Below are 12,075 nucleotides of genomic sequence, written 5' to 3' on the forward strand. Positions count from 1 at the left end.
AGAAGAGAATCAATCAATAGTAGTTTCAGACAAAACATAAACAATCCACTATTCCCTCGTAAGCAATTAAGTCAATCTTGAGGTGTCAAACCAACTTCCTATACCCATTCCCATTTGTTCAAATATAATATGGAATCATCTGGAAAATATTTACAGCAATAGTCAAGGTTGGTATTTCTCGTAGGTTCCACATGAATGGAGAAAACAATATATATTATATATGAATAAAACTAAAAAATTAGGAACTAAAACTAACACACATAGTTTTGAAAAGTGACAATTTTCAATATCTTCAAGCACATAGATATATACAGATAAAGTGGAAAATTGCATGAGACTGTTATATATAGGGAAATGATAATCAAATTAACAGAAAAATGTATAAGACTACAATATCAATTGTGCCCTTGTGGCACAAGGTACTAAGCAATTAAGAGACACTCTGTTTTGGAAAAATCAAAGGGGAATTGACACCAGATAGTATTACATAGCAATGAAAAATAAGTAAAAACTGAATACGTTCATGAGAAGCTAACAGTAGCACCCATCAGGGAAAATGAATGCACCAATAAATAACTGATTTGATTGCAATACAAAAGTGCCAAAAGGACAACCATTAAAAGGCCAGGCAGGTCGAAAAGGACTTGATTATCAGGAATGGTTGTAAGAGATACAGCAGCACATATAGGAATAGCAAAAACGAATTCAAGCATCCTATACCAGAAATTGAAATTCAAAATTCATTGTCACTATGATACGTATTTGGCATCATCTCAATATTATTAGAAAATACAAATCACAAATAGCACCACCACTGTACATTCACATGGCACGATGAACATCATGGCTATAAGTCTATGATATCATCACTCAACTCCCACCCTTATATGTGGATATGGTTTCTTCTGGGTTGATCCTAATTAACCCCACCATTATGATCAGAAACCACCCTAAAACATCACCATTTTCATCCAAAGAAAAGACAAAGGAAAAATAGAAGTTACCAGTATAACTTGCACTTGGAGCAATATCTATAAACTGGTATAAACTTTTGCGCTTGCATTTTAATAAAAATCATTGATGTGTATGAAATCCTATGGCATGATGTCATTAGTCCTGATACAGAATAATCAAGAATCAGAGTAATAAATGATAGTGATGTTAAAAGATAACCACTGAATGATGCTGACAATATGACTAACTCCCCTGCTAATCACGTACCTACAGAGCAGCCACACATTACATATCTTGCTATCCCATTTTTAGGGATTAATTGAATCATTTAAGCTCAAAACAACTTACACATTTTATGTCATTATCATGTATTAAAAGGAAATATCATCTTTCTAAAAATATGGTATGACCATATAGATTTTTATAGACAAATAAAACAATATATCATGACACAGGCTTGTCATTGATCTATAACAAATCACTGCATCCCTGTTTATCATGATGTTATGTCCATTCTAAACTCATCTCAGACATCACCTCGAAAAGGGGTTTGCATTTTCAAGAAAGACAAACCATAATCGATATTTAACCTCAATAATTATATGTGATCTCAAAGCTTTGAGCACCAAAACACAATTTAGAAAAAAATTTGAGTAACAAATGTTTCCATCTATAGAACAATGCTTGTCATTGGTCTGTACCTTTATCACCACACCCATGATCCTCATGAGATCATGTCCTTTCCCTACCACAGTCAGATATTATCTTCTAGACAATATGCTCTTCATACAGCTTTAGGATGAGTTTTTTATTAGTCTCTGAAACGTTATTGTCTTAATATTGCAAAACTATGTGTCATTATATCCATGCGGAGAACATCATCAAGCTTAAGTTGTAGGGTAGGACTATGGCAGACGTGTATAGAATATATGGTTCATATACGTGTATTGAAATATATGGTGCATGTAAAAGATGTATCCAATATCTGGTCATATAAAAGATGACAGACACAATAGCAGACTTCTTGGTAAAGACCACAAGTAAAATTCTTTAACAAGTTCAAAATTTTTACATTGAAAATGAAATCATGAAGTCAATGCTTGGAATTGGGACCAAGGATACATGTTATTACTGTAAAGCATGTTCAGAATGATGCATTTACAGAAATAGAGGTTCACTTCAGGGTGACCACTTCCCTATGCTTCCAATAAAATCATGCCAGTCTTTACCTAAAAGTGACAGACGGCCACCCTGCACTAATTCAAATTCATCAGAGGCCCCAGGGTGTGGGGTAGGGCTGGTTTAATTTTAAACTGCTCAACTCCAAGACCATCTAGCCCTCTCTGTCATCCACCATTATCACAAAAGCAGCCCTAGTGCAATGTTTCAGATGATGTGCTTGACATCGTGACCAGGTGCAACATTTCTGAAATAGAGGTTGTTTTTTCATTTTTTTAATTTATCTTTCTAGCATGTAATTATGTAACTGCAATTAAGCAGTAATGGTGTTCTTTCATAAGGTGTTTGTATACGCACGCAAATAATTTCTCACCAGACAGTATCTGAACCACAATTAGTACAAATGGCTATAGTTTCTGTTGTGGACAGCATTTATATAATGGGAAGGCAGATATACCCTAAGTAACCTACTCAGGGATAAGATATTTATTCTCATATTCATGTAAGCACAGTTTTACTCCAATGAAGTGATAAGAGTTTAAGTGAGAATTGTAGCTCTTGTGGGATAAATGAACTGTATCACCCTAATCAAAGACCTTGACCTAGTTGTGAAACAGCCAACAATTTTTTGAACTGCAATATTTCAATGGTGATTTGAAATCCCTTACCAATGTTTGTTTTTCATTACCATCCCCTGCAGTTGCAGCCACAATCGCTGTCATGACTGCAACAATGAGCATACTCATCGTTAGTGAAGATAATCATCTATTTAGAACACATTTGGGATAATAAGACATGGAAAACAAGTGTCCAGCAAAGAGGGAAAAAAAGGGGGGGGGGGACACGGAAAACAAGCTTGTATACTTGTGCATGTGCTGAAAGAGGAGAATCCACGCAAGAAATGGAAGAGAAAATACTGAAACAAGTAGCTCTCAATGGTGGAGTCAGGTTTTTCCTTAAGAAGGAATGATCATTTTATTCTTTGTTACAAATAGAAAGTTTTGAACCCAGAGCATCAATTAATTAAAAATACTCAAGCAAAATTATACAATGCAGAAAATCCACCAACCGTACACAAATAAACATCCAAATTTCAATAACTCAAATTTTGATTCTTTGCTAAAAGATTCATAATAATACGAGAACTTTCAAAGGCGTAATACTACCAAAATATCATAATACACATGAACAGACTATATCATACAGTCCATTTTTCTAAGGTTTCCCCAGTAAAAACCAAGAAGAAGAAAATTAAGTCAGAGAGATTTTAGCAATGGGTACATTAACCTCTCCAAATATATATATGAGGTTCTATACTCTAGTATAATTCCATGAAGTACTGAGAAGCAAGTAGAAAGGTTTGCACTCTCAACTTGATTTTTCACTCTCAGAGAATGCCTCATCATCAACTGCTAACACTTGCTCTAATGCATCAATGTCTCTCTCACAACAAGCACCACTTCTCTTACTCTCAAATATGTCATATTTAATGCCAGCTAGGCTTGATAACATGAATTACATTCTCTGGAAGCATCAAATTACTACAATTTTATGAGCGTATTCCTTACTTGGTTATGTTGATGGATCACTCTACTGTCCAAATTAGTTAAGCAAAGATGGCAGAGGGCACAAAACAAGTGAAAAAGGTCCTTCTTGTAGTCGATGGATAGCTTGAGGTCAGGCATTACTAGAGAGAAGATTTACTTCAATTTCAAGAACTAACATCTTGAACCTTAAAATTGATTTTCACAATATAAAGAAGGATGATGATTAAATTGCCTCATATCTCAAATGCATAAAAGAGGCAGGAGGCAAGCTTGCAACTGTGTCAATTCAAATCGATGATGAGGAACACTTACATATAGTGCTAAAAGGTCTACCAAAGGAACTATTATTATTATTATTATTGTTAAGCTCCCACTTCGAGAAAGTGGTCATAGTTTGTGTTGGCAGTTTATTGTTCTTGATTGGTGTTACATGTGTAAGAGGTGTGGGCAGTCGGTGGATCATCTTCTTCTTCATTGCCCTATAGCTTTTGAGATGTGGTCCTTGGGTTGTGTTTGTTTGGACTTCAGTGGGTTATGCCTCTTAAGGTAATTGAGTTGTTTGAGTCTTGGTAAATTCAGGCAACATCGTAATATATATTTTTGGAGACTTGTGCTACATTGTTTGATGTGGTGTATTTGGAGCGAAATGAATGCTAGATGCTTTGAGGGATGCGAACAGTCATTGCTAGAGATTAAGTCCTTTTTCTTACATACTTTCCTTGATTGGAGTATAGCTTTTTCGCATTTTTCGTGTTTTTCCCTTCCTGTTTTGCTTGATCATTGTAATTTTGGTTCTTGATTTTCGCCCCCATAGTATATCCCCAATGTACTCAGGTTGGCTATATTTTTTTTAATTAATAAAATTTTTCGTTATCTATCCAAAAAAAAAAAAAAAGGAATGGAGAGTTTGATGTCCATTCATTCTATGATAACCTAAGGAGCTCCTGCGCCAAACCCTTTTTGTGGAAGATTATTTGATGTGTGAAGGCCCTACGGGCCACAATAGGTCTCTTTCTCTGTATGGAACTTCGGCATGGGGGACAATTCTCACTCTCACGTGTGATAACCTAATAAAACAAGGTTACATGCTAGTTGGGTGGTGTTGTATGTGTCACTGGGGCAAAGAGATGGTGGATCATCTTTTGTTACATTGTACTACTGCATCGATTTGTGAAGCTTTGTCCTTAGATCTTTTGGGATTCAACGAGTTCTACAGGAAATGGTTATTAATCTATTGTTTGAATGGAAAAATTGGTTTGGCAAGCTCTCATCAAATATCTGGAATCTAGTTTTGTTATGCTTGATGTGGACAATCTTGAAGGAACAAAACTGTCGTACATTTGGGGCTGCAGAAAGTACAGGGAATCAATTTTTAGCTACGTTTACTAGTTCCTTATTTAATTAGTATCATGTTTGGGGCCTTACTTCTAGTAACTCCATTCTGGAATTTATAGAGTCGGTGTGTTTCTGTACATAGATTTGTTTTTCTGTAATTCTTCAGACTTATTTATGTCTTTTGTACTTGAAATTGTCTTTTGTAATAAAAATTATACCTGCCTATAAAAAATAAAAAATAAAAGTTTGTGAAGGGAAATACTTGCCTTTTTGCTCAGCCATGAGAATCATAAACGAGACCATAACACTAAAAGATCTACACATTTTGCTGCTTTCAGAAGAGCAATCAATCAAGAACATCAAAGATTATAGCAAAAGATCAACATATAATGGCTATGAATGTCATATGACCATATCTGGAAACAAAGGCACACAAAGCTCCTTTACTCTTAAGCATTCAAGATCCAATTATAACAGGGGATGTGGAAGAAACAACAGCAACACAGTCAACCAATTTTTATTAAGGAGACAAGTTCACTCTGATCAACAGAGGCCAATATGCCAGATCTATGGTGAGGCAAGGCATGTAACATTGGATTGCTACCATTGTATGGACTATTCCAACCAAGGGAAGCAGCCACAAGGAAAGTTAGCTGCTAGAGCACGCTGGACACAACCTGCACAACAGAGAGCTTCCTGAATTTCTGATACTGGTGCCACAGATCACCTGACATCAGACCTTGCAAACCTTTCTTTTCCAAAAAAATTTAGAGGCGTTGAAAAGGTATCAGTAAGTAATGGCTAAGATTAACCAATAACCCATGTAGGTAATGCCCAACTTAAGACACACTATCATTGTTTCAAGCTGATAAACATATTGAGAGTCCCCAAGATTACTTCCAATTTAGTCAGTGCATCATTTGTGTAAAGATAATAATTTCTCTTGTTATTTCAGTGGTATTAAGCTTCTGATTCAAGACCTACCTACAGGGGGGCTTCTCTACAAAGGCAAAAGTGAAAATGGTCTTTATCCAATTCGCACTGCTCTCTCTAGTTTAGTTTCCACATATAAGCCCCTGATGTCTACTTCAGTTAAGACTAAAGTTTCACACCCTTATTCATCAAAAAGAAGAAAAGTTCCACACTCTGTGACATGTTCAAGCAGGACACCCACATGATGTTGTTCGAAATCAAATTTTCTCAACACCTTTGTTTATCTACCACAAAAAAATATCTCTCTTTGTAGATACTGTATTCATGGCAAAATGACACAATTTCCTTTTGATAAATCTAGCTTCAAATCTACTTTTCCCATAAAACTTATCCACATTGATGTTTGGGGTCAAGGTCGCATCAATAAATGGATATAGATACTATGTTTTGTTTGTGAATGATTACACTCGATTTTCTTGGTTTCTTTTTCTCAAACACAAGTATGCAGTACTGTCGACCTTTATAAATATTTTTATTTATCAAAAAAAAAAAAAAAAAACACAATGGAAAGCCAGTTATCAACCAAAATTCAATACCTCATAGCAGATTGGGGAGTAGAATATACCAATAATGAGTTCCAAAACTTCGTTCCTCTAATGATATCATACATCAACTGTATGTCCTCACACAACCCAACAAAGCAGGGTTGCTAAGAGAAAAGATAGGCACATAGTCAAGACTGCACTTACACTCATCTCAAAAGCTTCTATCCCATTGTGTTACCGGTCTTATGTCTTTTCTCATCTGTCTTTCTCATTAAGAAATTGCCCACATGAACTTTGAACCATTTTTCTCCAGGGGAAAATTTATTCCATACTAAACCAAATGACTTCTCCCATAAGACTCTTGCCTATGCAACTTATCCATAACTTCAACCTCACAACAAATATAAACTTCAGCCTCACACAACATATTATGTCTTTCTTGGCTATGCACTTCACTCAAAGGGTTACATATGTCTTAATCCTTCTGTCAACCGTGTCTATATTTCAAGGCATGTTATCTTTGATGAGTCACTTACTCTTTTCCTTTTGCTCAAAAATCCCTCTCTCCTTCTCCGCAAACAACTTCCTGGCCTCCAGGCATTTCCAACAGTTATCCACATTATTTCTCCATCCCTGCACTTTACCCTCACTTCTTGGTCCAGCTCCTACCACTGCTACCTCTGCAAATCAATTTGCAGCTCAGTGTGCACCTTTTCTTTTTTTTTTCTGCCTATAATTTCCAGCTTAAATTAACCTTTTTCCACCTTCAACTCTTTCTCACAAGCCTTATCATCCCAGCCATCTGCCTCAGTTCTCTCTGATATATCAAATTCAAGCAATTCTCATCCAATGCAAACATGGTCAGGGATTTCCAAATGCAAACTTTGCTACAAGACTGTCTGCACTAATTAACTCACTACAGAACCCCCTACCTTTGCAATGGTGTCAAAGATTCCTCAATGAAAACAGGCAATGAAAAATGAGTTCAATGCTCGTCAATGACAGCTAACTTGGACTCTGGTCCTTTGACCTATTAATAAAAAAAATGTTGGATCCCAGGTTTACAAACTCAAATGTAATCCTGATGGAAGAATAGCTTGTTACAAGGCCATGTTAGTGGCCAAAAGTTTTCATCAATAATAGGAACTTGATTCTGAAGAGATTTTCCATCCCATAGTAAAACTTGCCATGGTTCAACTCATACTTTCCCTTGCAGTCCAGTTTAAGTGGTCTTCTTGCCAATTAGATCTCAGCAATGTCTTCTTACATGGCATTCTGAAAGAAGAGGTATATATAGCACAACCTCCTGGCTTTCTTGATGCTACACACCCAAATCATGTTTGTCAATTGCACAAGTCTATCTATGGTCTTAAACAGGCTCCCAAGCTTGGTTTGAATGCTTTACCTCCCATCTTTTACAATTGGGGGCTTCATGCCTCTAGTGCAATTCCTTCTCTCTTCATTTATCATCATCACTCTTCCATTGCCTTACTCCTCCTTTATGTTGATGATATTATCCTTACAAGCAATAGTTCTTCTTTCCCTCACAATTTTATTCATAATTTGGGGTCTGTCTTTGAGCTTAAAGACCTCGGTCCTCTTCACTATTTCCTTGGTCTTCAAATCCAATACACTGCCTTCAGGTTGTTCATTCATTAGACCAAATATGACACTGACCTTCTTTGACATTACATATTTGACTCTAAAGCTTGTAAAGCCCCTTGCATTATCTGATCCTACCTTATATATTCTCCCATTGGTGCTCTGCAAATATCTAACATTCACCCAAGCTGATATTACCTTAGTGGTCAACCAAGTTTGTCAATGTATGCAGTCACAAACTGACCTTCATCTCATTGCTACTAAATGTATGCTTTGATACATGAGAGTTTCTCTTGGCTTTGGTGTGAAGTTCACTCCTAGTCCCCTTCATCTTTCTGCTTTTACTAATGCAGATTGGGCTGGTGATCCCAATGATTACATTCTACCTATGGTTTCATTGAATTTTTGGGCTCCAACCTCATTTCTTGTTCCTCAATGAAAAAGGCTATATTCACCCCGCTCATTAACTGAGGCTGAATATTGATCATTGGCCTTCTCTGTAACTGAACTATGCTCATGCTTCTTAAGGATTTGGGTGTCGTTCTCCCTCATGTGTCATGCATCTAGTGTGACAATGTCACAGCACTTGCTTTAGCTTCTAACCCCGTCTTTCATGCTAAACAAAGCACATAGAAGTTGATTACCATTTTGTTCAATAGAGAGTTTGTGAAGACCGAGAAGTGAGATTTGTCTCTAGTTCATACCAACTTGCTGATAATCATACTATAGGCCTCCCTACTTCTCAATTTCTCCATCTCCATGCCAAACTCCAAGCCCATTAGTTTGAGGGCGGATGATAGCAGACATAATTGGCAGGCTAGCTCACCACATCAGTTATTTCCAACTCGACACAGTATTCCAGCTCAGCTCAGCTCAAACAGATTAGCATCCATTTTGGTTCACTTTTTTTTTTTTTCTTTCTTTCCCTGTAATGAGGTTCGCTCTCTGCAGAAACAGCAACACTTCAAACTCTTATTTTTTCATAGTTGCATAATTAATTGTTTTCAAGCTTTTCTTCCAACCCCCACTCTCAATTAGAGAGAGGTAAAGAAAGAACCCTACAAGACATTGTATACATTCCTGGGAAGCTTGAGAGAATTTGTATTAACTGAGTACCATACATTCGCAACACATCAAATTCTAGGAACCATGAATTATGACTGGACCGCCTCATAAGAATAGTAGATTTCTTTGAACCTTATCACAAACAAGAATAACTGAAAAGGCTCTTATTTTATTGAAAATTTTGCTCAATATGCTAGGCAAACTATCGCCTCTATAAGAGTTACCAAAAACTATGATTTGATTTTATGTAATTCGCTACTTTCTACCCAAAAAAAAAAATATATATATATATATGTAAGCACCCAGTCAAAGATGAGAAAAAGGCATCTATCACTGCTCAAGTTTTGACAATCAATCAACAGTTTGGCACACATCTTTTTGGCATGGGTTTGCAGAACATACCTAACTTATGAATTCTATTTGCTCCTTGCCTCTTAACCAAGAAGCATAGCAGCATTCTCAACAAGATGGTTTCCTACACTTCTTTAGCAAACAAAAGCTCAACATGGCAAGTCATTGTACAAAATGTGGATAAAACCGAAAATACTCACCATTTTTTTTTTTTTTTGAAATTCTTAAGACTAATTCACTTAATTAAAGAAACCATTCATACCAATTGGACACCTAAAATTGATATATATATTATATAACCTCTCTTTTTTCCCTTTATAAACATAGAATTTTATTTTATATAACTACAACTACAATTCCCTTATTTTCAAAAATAAAAAATAAAAAAATTTACTAAGTTCTTTATACTCAATTTTGTTCATTCTATTAACTAATGATTTTCAAACACACGAGCATTCTTGCACAACGAACTAGAAGACTCACCTTTTTTATGATAAATTGGTTAAACGGCACGAACTGTAATCACGATCAAGAAAATTGTGGTCCATTTGTAACAGTTCAAAGATTCTTATTGAATTCCAGAAATTCAAACCAGTTAGCGTGTATTAGTGAATAGGTAAAGCACGTTTAGCCACTTACAGTTCTGGAGCTTTATTCGCTGACCATCGGAACCGTATACGCCAAGCTTTGCGCACACACAGATTCCTCATTGCCTCAACGGCATCGTCAACGCATTGTTTGATCCCGTTTTTTCAAACATATCCCGACGTCTACGGTACGTCGTTTACGAACAAATAAACAAAAATTGCCCTAAACAACTGGAAACACATGTTTTATTTATTAAAAAAAAAAAAAAAAAAAGCTTCTGACTTTAGTTGCTCTCCTAATTTTATTATTAAATTTCATATTTAGCCAAAAAAATGAAAAGAGAGAAAAAATTATATAATACTAAACTTATAGGGAATATTGTGTCCTCAATATTTTTGATAACAAATCTTATTCTTAAATGACAAGTTGTTACTAATAGATAAAAAATGTAATGTCAATAGTGAGCCCAGGTTAAAACTAGTAACAAACTTGTCATCGAGAATTTGTTATAAAATATTTTGGACGTATGATCACTCTAAACCTGTATTCTTTTTTCTTTTTCTTTTTCTTTTTAGAAACACTCTAAACTCATTTATGTATTGCTCCGGTTAACAACTAGTTACTCTTGTTATCCATTGACTTATGACAAATATTGATGAAGGAAAAAGTTTGGCCATTTTACTTTGACTTATTATATGGTAATTAAAGAGATTATCTATGTGAAGTTTTAGTCACAATATATATATATATATATATATATTTGTGAGTCATGTAACTTATTTAAATACTACACATTAATAGTCTTACAATTTGTCGTGTAAATTATTGGAAAAAATAGTTTTAAACAAGTTTGGAGCTAAACTTTGTCCGTTGATGAAAGGAAGAATGTGAGACTTTGATTTTTGTTATGCTTGAGATATGTACACAAATTAATGAAACATGTTCAAATTTGCGGCAAAATGTTGCTAGTATAACATTCAGTTGGGTAATTATAATAGAAATTAAATTCTATAAAGATGTGATGTAAAATTCGAGTTTTACATCCTCTAATCCAAATTTGTCATATCATCATTTCACATACTAAAGAATAGGCACAGCTACACCCAATCAATTTTAATACTCATTTGAAAATCTAACCCAACTGAGAATTTATTGAGATGTTATTAGACATGGTACGATATATTGAATTTTAAGTAAAAAATTGATATCACAATTTCTTATTAGATGGTGTAAAACATGAGTTTTACACCTCTATTTTTACCAAATTCGAACTCATTATAAAATATCATAAATACATACTGTAGGGACACGTTTTGCAGCTCAAGTCCAAAATGCATGGGATCTTGGCCCAGTGAGCCTAGTACAATAAATTTGTAGAGAGTGGGTCGAAAAACTAGGTATTAATGAATTGAACAACGGCTAGAATGGATTTAGATAACGATCAAGCAAAAACAAGAAACACTGATCTTAATCAATTCTCTGTCCGAGGAGGTAAGTCTTCATATAAATCAATTAAACGAGTTACAAATATAACTTTGATGGCTACAGTGTTCTCTCTCTATTTTTCTGATCCTCTCTTTATGGAAGGTCTCTTACATTATATAGCTCCCTTTGGACCATCTTAATCCTACACTTGTTGGTCATTTGAGCCCTTATTTGAGTATATGTCCCATCAAACACCCTCTTTAGCATTCTGTGAGTTGTGGTAGCCAATGGAACACTGTTTAGAGGTCTTCTCCACATAATTAAATGTAGCCAAAAAAGTAGCTGCAATGCATTTAATGCTGTGGTAGCAGCTTTCCCTTAGATATTTTTGGATTCCCCTCCTCGTATGTTCATGATGCACATCCTTATCACTAGAGCTTCTTGGAAGGTCCCCTTGACTATCGGGACATGCATTTGAGCTGTATCTAGCATATGCGATGAGTTATTCCTCCTCGGACCGCCCCTCCCATTTGTATCTCACTCATTAGATT

At 35.4% G+C, this 12,075-nt stretch overlaps 1 long non-coding RNA gene across 2 annotated transcripts; it reads right to left on the reverse strand.

Moving 5' to 3' along the window:
- Nucleotides 1-341: 341 nt before the first annotated feature.
- Nucleotides 342-10,286, reverse strand: LOC126706642 (uncharacterized). Of its 2 annotated transcripts, none has more exons than XR_007648676.1 (3): nucleotides 10,151-10,286; nucleotides 2,802-2,857; nucleotides 342-1,116 (listed from the first exon to the last, which is right to left on the reverse strand). It is a non-coding gene; the product is annotated as an uncharacterized LOC126706642 (long non-coding RNA). The 2 variants fall into 2 exon arrangements; XR_007648675.1 differs by having other exon boundaries at nucleotides 342-916; nucleotides 1,005-2,857; nucleotides 9,995-10,273.
- Nucleotides 10,287-12,075: the final 1,789 nt, after the last annotated feature.

Source organism: Quercus robur, chromosome 11 (assembly GCF_932294415.1).
Source record: "Quercus robur chromosome 11, dhQueRobu3.1, whole genome shotgun sequence".
In the NCBI taxonomy this organism is placed as follows: Eukaryota; Viridiplantae; Streptophyta; class Magnoliopsida; order Fagales; family Fagaceae; genus Quercus; species Quercus robur.